Source organism: Ochotona princeps, chromosome 1, assembly GCF_030435755.1.
Source record: "Ochotona princeps isolate mOchPri1 chromosome 1, mOchPri1.hap1, whole genome shotgun sequence".
Classification (NCBI taxonomy): domain Eukaryota; kingdom Metazoa; phylum Chordata; class Mammalia; order Lagomorpha; family Ochotonidae; genus Ochotona; species Ochotona princeps.
This window is the reverse complement of record NC_080832.1, coordinates 164,263,418-164,273,019: the sequence shown is the minus strand read 5'-3', so window position 1 is coordinate 164,273,019 and position 9,602 is coordinate 164,263,418.

Sequence of the window (9,602 nt, the reverse complement as noted above, 5' to 3'; positions counted from 1 at the left end):
ATCCCAAATGCCTGCCACAACCAGAGTTGGGCCAAGCTGGAGTCAGAAGCCAGAAACTCACCATGGCTCTCTCCCGTGGGCAGCAGGGAGCCCAGTGCTTGGGCACAGGGCCTCCCATGGAGCACACCAGCAGGAGGCCAGCATGGAAGCGGAGGAGCCGACATTCTGCTATAGGATGCAGTGTACCAGGAGAGAACTTCACTGCCGCACCCCATTCATGACGTAAAAGCAGCTATTATCAGAACATGGAGAAGTAATATTTCATAGTACTCTAGGACAGGAGAAAAGGACAAACTAGATCAAATAATAAATCCACTGGAATGATTTTTTAAAGGAAAACAATAACAAATACTGAAAACATAAAACAAAACGGCAAGAGAAAGATTAAATTTACATTCATCACACTCAATAATAAGAGGTGTGGATCAAATTATTCCTCTGCTGTGTCTTATATCCAATGATAAAAGAACACCAAAAAAAGTGAAACTTGGCAAAGTTTTTGTTTTTAAGGCATCCAACTAAAGCATAAGGATTTTTTTCAGTAGAAAATGAAATGGATACATCAGGAAAATGCTAATATATGCAAGGAGACAAAAATGCTAACATCACACAAAGTACATTTTAAGGTCAAAGCATCAAATGAGGAGGAGGAGTTTCACTCACAAAATCATGTCCCAAGAAATCGTTACAGCAATTGGCATTCACACACCAAAATGCAACCTATGGCTGAATTTAAAGGGAAAGAAAGGGAACTCAAAGTTATTTTAACAAGATCACAATGAGTTTTTAAAAGCCTATACCAAAATTTAGCAAATCTAATAGATAAAAATTAATATAATTAAGGCATTTGAATTGCACACTAAACTTTGCTAATAGAATACATTGCTTTTATATTAAACAGAAAATCTTTTTAAAGGGCTCATTGGTTGATTTGCAAAAATTCTTCACAGACTTTACCATAAAGAAAATCTTGACAAATTTAGATAAGTAGATAGATCACAACTGAGCAAAGCCCATTCTCCAAGCACAAAATGAAAATAAAATATCACTATACAGCCCCTCATAATCTGGAGATGTAAATGCACTCACAGATAACTTAAATTAGTAATGAGATAATTAGGGGCTGGTATGGTGGTATATCAGGCTAAGCTTCTGCCTATAGTGCCCGCATCCCATATGGACATCAGTTTGTGTCCCAGCTGCTCCACTTCCCATCCAGCTCCCTGCTTAAGGCCTGGGAAAGCAGCAAAAGATGGCCCAAGGCCTTGGGATCCTGTATCCGTGTGGAAGACTCAGATGAAGCTCCTGACATCTGGCTCCTGGCTTTGTATCTGCTCAGTTCCAGCCACCGTGGCCTCAAATGAACAAACAGAACATTTATCTGTGTGTCTCCTTCTCTCTGTGTAAATCTGCCTTTCCAATTAAAAAACAAAAGGACAGGTTAACTAATTATAACATTCATTCATTTGAAATCAACATCAAAAAAGAATTCTAACTCTATAGAATGTACTTAAATCACTTATCCCCCCCAAAGAGCACAAAACTAGTGAAGAAATTCTGGGAGGGTAACCTACCTTTAGAGTCCGGTTGTGGGGCTCAAATGTCAACTCTCACACTTAACTGGTGTGTCCTTGGCGTGATGACCTAGCCTCCAAGTTTCCACGTAGGTAAATAGTTAGGGTAGGTGTTATGAAAACTGAAGGAGACCCGCGGAGGTGGAAAGGAGGCAGGGTGGGGACTGGGATCACTCATGCTGTCCCACCCTCACCTGCACCTGCAGATATCGAAGTCCTGACCATCTTACTGGAGTCAGAGGTAATAGACTCATTGTGTCTCTGCGTCCTATACCCAGGGCATCTATACAAGCTTAAACTGAGCAGTAATATACCAAAATGGAAAACTGGACATACACGTTTGTCGAGGTCTATCCTTTCAAGATAAATAGCAAGTATTTGATTCAAGTTTGTGACAATATCTTTAAATTCATTGCACAAATAGCAAAAACCTTATTACTAGTTACTTTTACTAAATGCTTAACTGAACAAGACGGTATGTGCGTAACTGACTATGTAATAGACAAAATGTATCCATGAAAGAATTTTCTAGAGCAGGGCGGTCATTTTATTTTGGCGAAAGTCACAGCATTCTTTTTTTTTTATTATTAGCTATTTTTTTTAATTCATTGATTACATTGTATTATGTGATACAGTTTCGTTGGAACTGGGCACAGCATTTCAAATCAATATTTGATGGCCACTATCCTGTAAACAGCACACTTCTCCCGGATCGCCGCCTAAAGCCTGTAAAAGGCAGCGCGACCACACCGCTGTGCATCTGAGCCTCTGGTTTCCTTGCTCCTGGCAACCATTCCCCGGAGGGACAAGCCTCACTTAGAAGATATTTGGAATGCAGGACATTCCACAAGGCTCACCTCACCCTTCCCATCAGCATGTTGGTTTTGACTTATGCAAGTCTTCCTTTCAACTGTGACTCTTCCCAGGGCTGTGGGGAGGCCCCTCCCAGGATGGCGCATGTGACAGCGAGGGTGCTTCACCTGCCCCTCCGAGGGGTCACCCACACCCTAGCTTCCTTCAGGGAAGGAACGCAGAGGGAGCAAACGGGAAGGAAGAAAAGGCAGTTTGCACGATATACACTTTGATTTTTTTAAATGAGGTTTTTCTTTTTAAAAAATGCATATTTCTTTATGCACTTGCTAAATGGCTGCACCAGTTAGGGGCTTGGACCAGAACAAAACCAGGAGCCTGGAATTCCTTCTGGGCCTCCACGTAGCTACAGAGGCCCAAGCACTTGGGTCATCGCCTGCCCTCCCAGGTGCATCAGCAGGGAGCTATATTGGAAGTGGAGCAGGCAGGACTTGAACCAGTGCCCATATGGGATGCCAGTGTTACAGTGGTTTAGTCCATTGCACTGCCATGCCAGCCACTGAAGGTGGATTTTAATTTAGGTATCTTAACAGCTGTGCTGAGGTCTCAGCAAGTGTTTATTTGCAGGAGATATCTCCTGCGAAGTACTTGCTGCAAATGGAAACATGAAGTTCAGAGGCATGGAGCAGTTTCCCGGCCAGCACACAGCCCTTAGGAACGATGCCGAGTTGGAGGGCAGAGGTGTGAGTCTCCAAGCTTCTTCTCTCACTGTATCTGCTGTCTGTGCCACCAAAGGAGAAAGGAAATGAGTACTGCTCAGTGAGCTCCTTTCGCTTCTGAGTAACAGGAAGGGAGCAGGTACATTGTGCCTGCTTTATCTAATACCCTGTTCATCTCTGTGACTTCCCTTCCGGGTCTGGGAGAGCCTCCCTTCCCTGCCTCCTAACCATACATCTACACCTTCGCCCATCATTTGAGCAGTTTCTTTGGCACCTTGGGCTGCCCTAGGGTGGAAAGAAGCATTCTCCATGCCCAGTCTGTGCATGCACAATAGAAGGGCATGGCTCCCAGCTGACTGCCCTTGGCACCCCAGTTTGAGGACCGTGTCTTGAGTTGAAGGTAATGCCTGTTCCTACTCTCCTGTGGTTAGTCCGGCTTCTGAGAATGGCCACTGAACCTGGGCATTGGGAGTATAGCCCTATCCCCTCAGAAAAAGCATGCACCCTAAGAGCAGAGGGGCTGCTGCTTCTGTGGGTCACACCTCAAGCAGAGTGGAAAGGAGCAGCGGCCACCATTCAAGGGAGCACAAAGCCAAGGCCACTAGGCCCCTGGCTGCCTATTGCCAGGAGACAACGAAACACATTCTAACGGGACTGGGTGTCCTGTTTATTGTAGGTGAACATGATGAACCCCAAGTGTGCCTTCACTTCCCAGCCTTGCAGAATCCTCACCTGCCCCTGGGGTTTGGTACCTTCTGTGCACTCCCAGGTAGAAGCCAACCAGCTGTTTCCAGGGTCCTTAGGGGGGATTCCAGCGTAAAACGCCTGTTATTCATTTACTCACACTTAGCACTTTGGGCACTGTAGTCACCTGACACCGATTTATTGAGCTTCTATGATAAACCAGGACACTCTTGTGGGTACCACTCTAGATACTGCCCTTGATGCAGTTCCAAAGCCAAGGGTGAGCCATTAGGAATGCAGGTGTGGGAGAAATGCAATACGGTCAGAGAGAGGCCAGATGCAGCTCACGCCCAAGCTCAGGCTAAGGGTGAACACTTTGCTTCTGTCTTTGAAGTCAACCGAGGTAGAAATGCAGACCCAGACGTAAAGGTGGGAGCGAGATCTTCCAGGCCAGCCCCCGATGTCCAGAGCAGATCAAGCGCATCCCAAGAGAGCAGGTCATGGTCCTGGATGCCTAAGCACACAGGTGCACCCCTGAAACGCTCTCACAAGCCCCACGTCTGAGGCACTGTGGAAGCAGGGCATCAGCATCCCCTGCCCGCTAGCATAGTTACAATGTCAGTAGGTCTATGTTTAGCAATAGTTGTAAAAACAATATCCTTGGGGCTGGTGCTGTGGTGCAGCAGGCTAAGCTTCCATCTTCATTTGCCGGCATTCCGTATGGGTGCTGATTCCAGTCCTGACTGCTCCACTTCTGATCCCAATCCTTGCTACTCTACCTGGGAAATCAACAAACAATGGCCCAAATGCTTGGGCACCTACACGCATGTGGAAGGCCCAAAAGAAACTCCAGGCTCTTGGCTTTGAACCAGACCAGCTCCAGCATTGTGGTAGCCACCTGGGGAATAAACCAGCAGGTGCAACATTTTCTTTGTCTCTCCTCCTCTCTCTGTAACTCTGCGTTTCAAATTAAAATAGAGATAAATCCTTAAAAACTGTGTACTACATTGAAAATGTGGAAATGTATTTAGAACAACCAGCTCTGGGGTAGGGTCTTATTCTAGCACTGTTGTCTGAATCAGGTATTGATGTCTTAGCCCCAATCCTGAGCCAATTGCTGTGGGATAATAAGAGGGAAATAGCGTTAACAGCAAATGTCACCCTTATTGTCTACCAGCCCCCAAGGATTCAGAGCCCATAACTCCCGTAAACAGCCCATCAAGTCTGAAGCCACCAGTTAGAAATACCAGGTTAGAAATACAGAGTCTTAGGCTGGCATTATGACACAGCAGATAAAGCTGCTATCTGCAGCACTGGCCTCCCATCTGAATTCTAAGTCAAGCCCTGGTTGGCTGGTCTGTTTCCAATCTAGATTCCTGCTGATGGCTTGGGAAAGCAGTAGGGGATGGCCCAAGTGCTTGGGTCTACATGGAGAAGGGGAGGGAGGAAGGGAGAGAGAGAGAGGAGCCCCCACGTGGCTGCCACAGGCACCCTCTCTGTGCCCTGTGGAATACACAGTGATCCCAGCATTCAGTTCTCAAATCCAGCAAGTGTAGCTTCCCAGCACACTGAGGACTTGCGGGCCAAGTGGGGGGAAATGGAGTTCAAAGCTGGATGCTTTCTACATGTGGTTTTCATGTCTTTCCAGAATTGAGAGACTCACTGAAGAGATTGTTCAGCGCAACTCTGTGCTTCATCCCAGGAAAGCAGAGCAAAGAGGACACTTGTCTGCCCTTAACGCATGCTCAGAAAGAAGCTCACAGTGAGTCCCACAGCTAATCCATGAGATCAGGACACGTGCAGAGGAGAGCTTTGCTGAGAGTACCGGAGCATGATGCTGCCATAGAAACCCCTTGACCTTGGCTAAGATCAGCCATTCAGAAAGGAAGTGCATGGACAGTGTTGTGGCACAGCACCTTAAACTACCACCTGCAATGCCAGCAGCAATGGGTGCCTGTTTGAGTTCCAAATGCTTCACTTCCAGTCTAGTTCCCTGATAACATGCCTGGGAAAGCAGAGCATGGCCCAAGTCCTTGCACCCCTGCTCCCACATGGGAGACCTGGATGAAGCTCCTCGTGCCTGGCTTCAGATCAGCTTAGCTCTGGCTACTGTGGCCATGTGGAAACTGAAGCAGCAAGTGGAAGTACTCACTCTCTCTCTCTCCTTCTCTATATGTGTCTCTCCTTTCTGTAAGTGTGCCATCCAAATAAAAAGAAATCTTTTTTTAAAAAATAAGTAAGTATAGCACTGTATTCACTAACATCCTTCTGAAACCTAGAGCTGATGTGACCAAGGCCTGATTCTTTGTAAAGAAAACAAAACGCACACCATCAATTGTTCATAGGTAAGTGTGGTGTCTGCAGAATGAAGCGAGGGCAGAGAGGCATGTGCTTAGTCTCTGAGAGGCTGCTCCAAGATTCTGCTTCTCTGCTTTCCTCCGAATCCCATCCCCAGAAACCTCTGCAGTGAAATGTAGGCCTCTTACAGCCTCTCCAGCCGCTCGGGTCTTGCAGCCCGAGCTACGCTCGCATCTCCCAGCTGACAGCGAAAATCGATTTCCCATGCTTTGGATTCCTAACCTTTCTCAGCCGGATCCCTCTCGGGAACAGACAACTCATCTTCCTGCCTGCGGGAATGTCACAGCTGATAACTCATGGCTGAGACCTCCCCTGGACTGGCTCCCTGCCAAAGACAGCCAACTGACCTGAGGTCACGCCTCCCCACTGGAGCCCACACCCTGCTGGATCACCCCAGGGCTTTACCTCCAAATGGAAGGGCATAAGGGGCCATCCCAGCCCTAGGGCTCCTCTTGGAAGTGAATGGCTTTGTTCCAATGGCTTGAGCCCAAAGAATCTCCAGCCCTGGTTCCATCTGTTCAGCAGGTGGCAATCCCAACAACACCCCTGCCCTCGTGAACTTCCTGCATCCAAATCTCACTGGGGAACACCGTGCCCAAATCCAAGAGCCTCGCTGGCAGCATCCAGTGTCTGAGAACGAATGTTGAAAGCAGGAACTCCAAGGGCAGGACTTAGAAAGCTCCACAGTTTAGGGATGGGGAAAATGAGAACAAATCCAAGAGGTCAAGGTCAGAGGTTAGAGGGCAAGGTGGTGCACTGGAAGAGTAAGGTGTCCAGGGACATTTGCTGAAGTGCATGACGCCAGATGTTGCTGATCAGTAGAAACAAAGGCTGAACTTTGACCTTAAAGTTCAGAAGTTCAGAGATGGTCGTTGACCATGATGGTGATGATAAGGAGGTTAGTAACCATATCTAGAGTACCACTTTACAACTTGCAGTATATGCTCACTGAGCCCTACCACCCATCAGGAATGGATGGGGTAGGCATCTTATGTCACTTACATGGATGTGTGTTAGAGTTCTCTCCAGAGAAGCAAAACCAATAGGATGCATATGTATTTACTTGCTTATCATAAGGTATTAGCTCATGCAATTGTAGAGGCAGATAAATCCAATCCCCGCAGGTGACTCGGCAAGTTGGAGACCCAGGAGGGTATGGGTGTGCTTCCAGTCTGGGCCTGCAGGCCTGAGGGTGGAAGAAGCAATGATGTAATGACAGCGGTGAGCTAGAGAGAGTGGCACCAAACTCGAGACTCAGGAAGAACCAACTATTTTAATTCAAGGCCAAAGGCGGCAGTCAGCTGCCAGTCCAGGTCATAGGCAGCAAAACAGGAAGAACTCCCTGTCACTCAGAGGGTCAGCCATTTGTTTCTATTCGGGCATCAGTAGATTAGATCCATTTACAAGTGTTGGAGGGGAGGCGGGATCTGTGCTACTGATTCCAATATGGAGCTCACACAGACACGTGCAACATGTTTGACCAAGTGTCTGGCGCCCTGTGGCCAGGCCAGTTGATACACAAGACTATTGCTGAGACTGAGTCTTTGAGATGCCAATGGTTTAGCTAGTCTCAAAAGAGGCAGAGCCGAGAACTCAAAGCAATTGACTTAAAACCCCATCATGTCTCAGCCCAGGATCCTGTGGTTAACTGGGGCAACATCTCTGTGGGACTTTTGTCTTTGATGTTCTGGAGGGATGAGTCTGTCCCAGCTTAAGCATAGCTCTCCCTGGGACTGGGCTAGCTAAGGATCCAACTGACTTCAGGATTGTACGTTTGGATGGCCCCAGCTCCTGACCAGCTAGTGACAAGAAGTGTGGCACAGACCACTGCCTGTGAAGTGGCAGTTGGGGCAGGACCAGTCCCATCACACGGAAAGACCTGACACCCCACACCTCAGAACATGACTGTCCTGGGAGACAGGGTCTTTACCGAGGTGATTAAGAGAGACAGATCACATCCAACGTGACTGCTATTGTTGTAACAAGGAGTTAGGAACAGAAGCATAGACGGAAGAACAAACATAGATGCAGAGGGAGCAGACAGCTGTCCACAAAGAGGGCAGTCCCGGAAGGACTCAACCCTGCCAACAACACCTTGAACTTGGATTTCCATGTCTACCGTCTAATTCCCCCACCTGAGTGCTATCTCCTGGGGCAGCCCAGCGAATGCAAGCTACTCTAAGGCAGAGTGCTAATAGGAAAAAAAATTACTTAAAACTGTAGCAATGGCTTTGGAGTTGGACAAATAAGAAGTTTGAAGAGTTGAGATCTAGAAACCCATGCTGGGAGAACGAGCCAGCTGGCCTTGAAATCAGTGAAAATACGAACTTTGGAGATGGTTCTGATGAGGGGTCCAAAAGAAGAGAGCCGTAGAAAAACCTTTCTAATCTCTGACAACACAAATATTGTCATGAGCAGAATGTTGCTAGAACCGTGGCTCCAGAAGTTTTTGGTAAGGGTTCAACTGGAAATGAGTAAAAGGCTGGAAACCAGAGGCAAGCAGGGTCTGGTCATGAAGTGGTGTGGAGTTGGCTAAGTCATATCTGGGCTGCTTTGTGGAAAGCAGTCTGTGAGCATTGAGTGGGCAGATGTGTAAGGAAACAATTTCCAAGCCACAAGTTGAAGGTGTGTCTGAGGCACCCAGTCCATGCTCATTGTTAGAGCAATTGTAGCAAGGTAATACCAAAGTGCAAGTACTAGCTGACTGTGGAAATACCACTGCTCATCTGCCAGTGACAACATGAGGCCCGAAGGATGGAAAGTAGCAGTGTGTGTGTGTGTGTGTGTGTGTGTGTGTGTGTGTGTGTGTGTGCAAAACCAGCCCCACAAACAAACCCAACCTCTCTAGTTTGTGATCTGAGAACCAGCAGGTAGTAAGATAGCTCTCTCTCTCTACTCTGTTCCAGTTCTGCTCGATGGACGCTGTGGCTCCTGGACACTGTGAGTCCTGCCCAGCTCCTGGCACTGAGCTGCTGCTTGGGAACCTAGCCTTTTGACAGAAGAAGAAGTTAGTGGAGGAAGGGAAATCTATATGGCAAAACGAAAGGGCCGTTCACTCAACTCAGTCTCGGCACGAACAGCAACCAGAAGGTTTGTCCTGAGGAGCCCCGAGTTAGTGTCACGGAGAGCAGTTGCATTGTGGGTGTGCACTAGCCGGGCAGCAGCTAAGAATCCGGCATCTACCACCTTAGTTCCGGAGTGCGGTCCCGACTGTGGCTCCTGCCTGGCTTCCCCTGGTGCAGCGGGAGGCAGCAGACGGCTCAGGTGGGTGGGTTTCTGCCGTTCACTCGGGATGCCAGCTCGAGTTCCCTGGCTCCCCGTTTTAGCCCTGCTTTGGCCAACTGATCCGGAGATAGGGACTCTCTCCTTTTCTGTGTTTTTCCATGTGTCTCTCAAAATAATTTCCAAAAAAGCAAGCCATGTTGCATTAAGACCCATTGCATGGTCTCATTTGTAT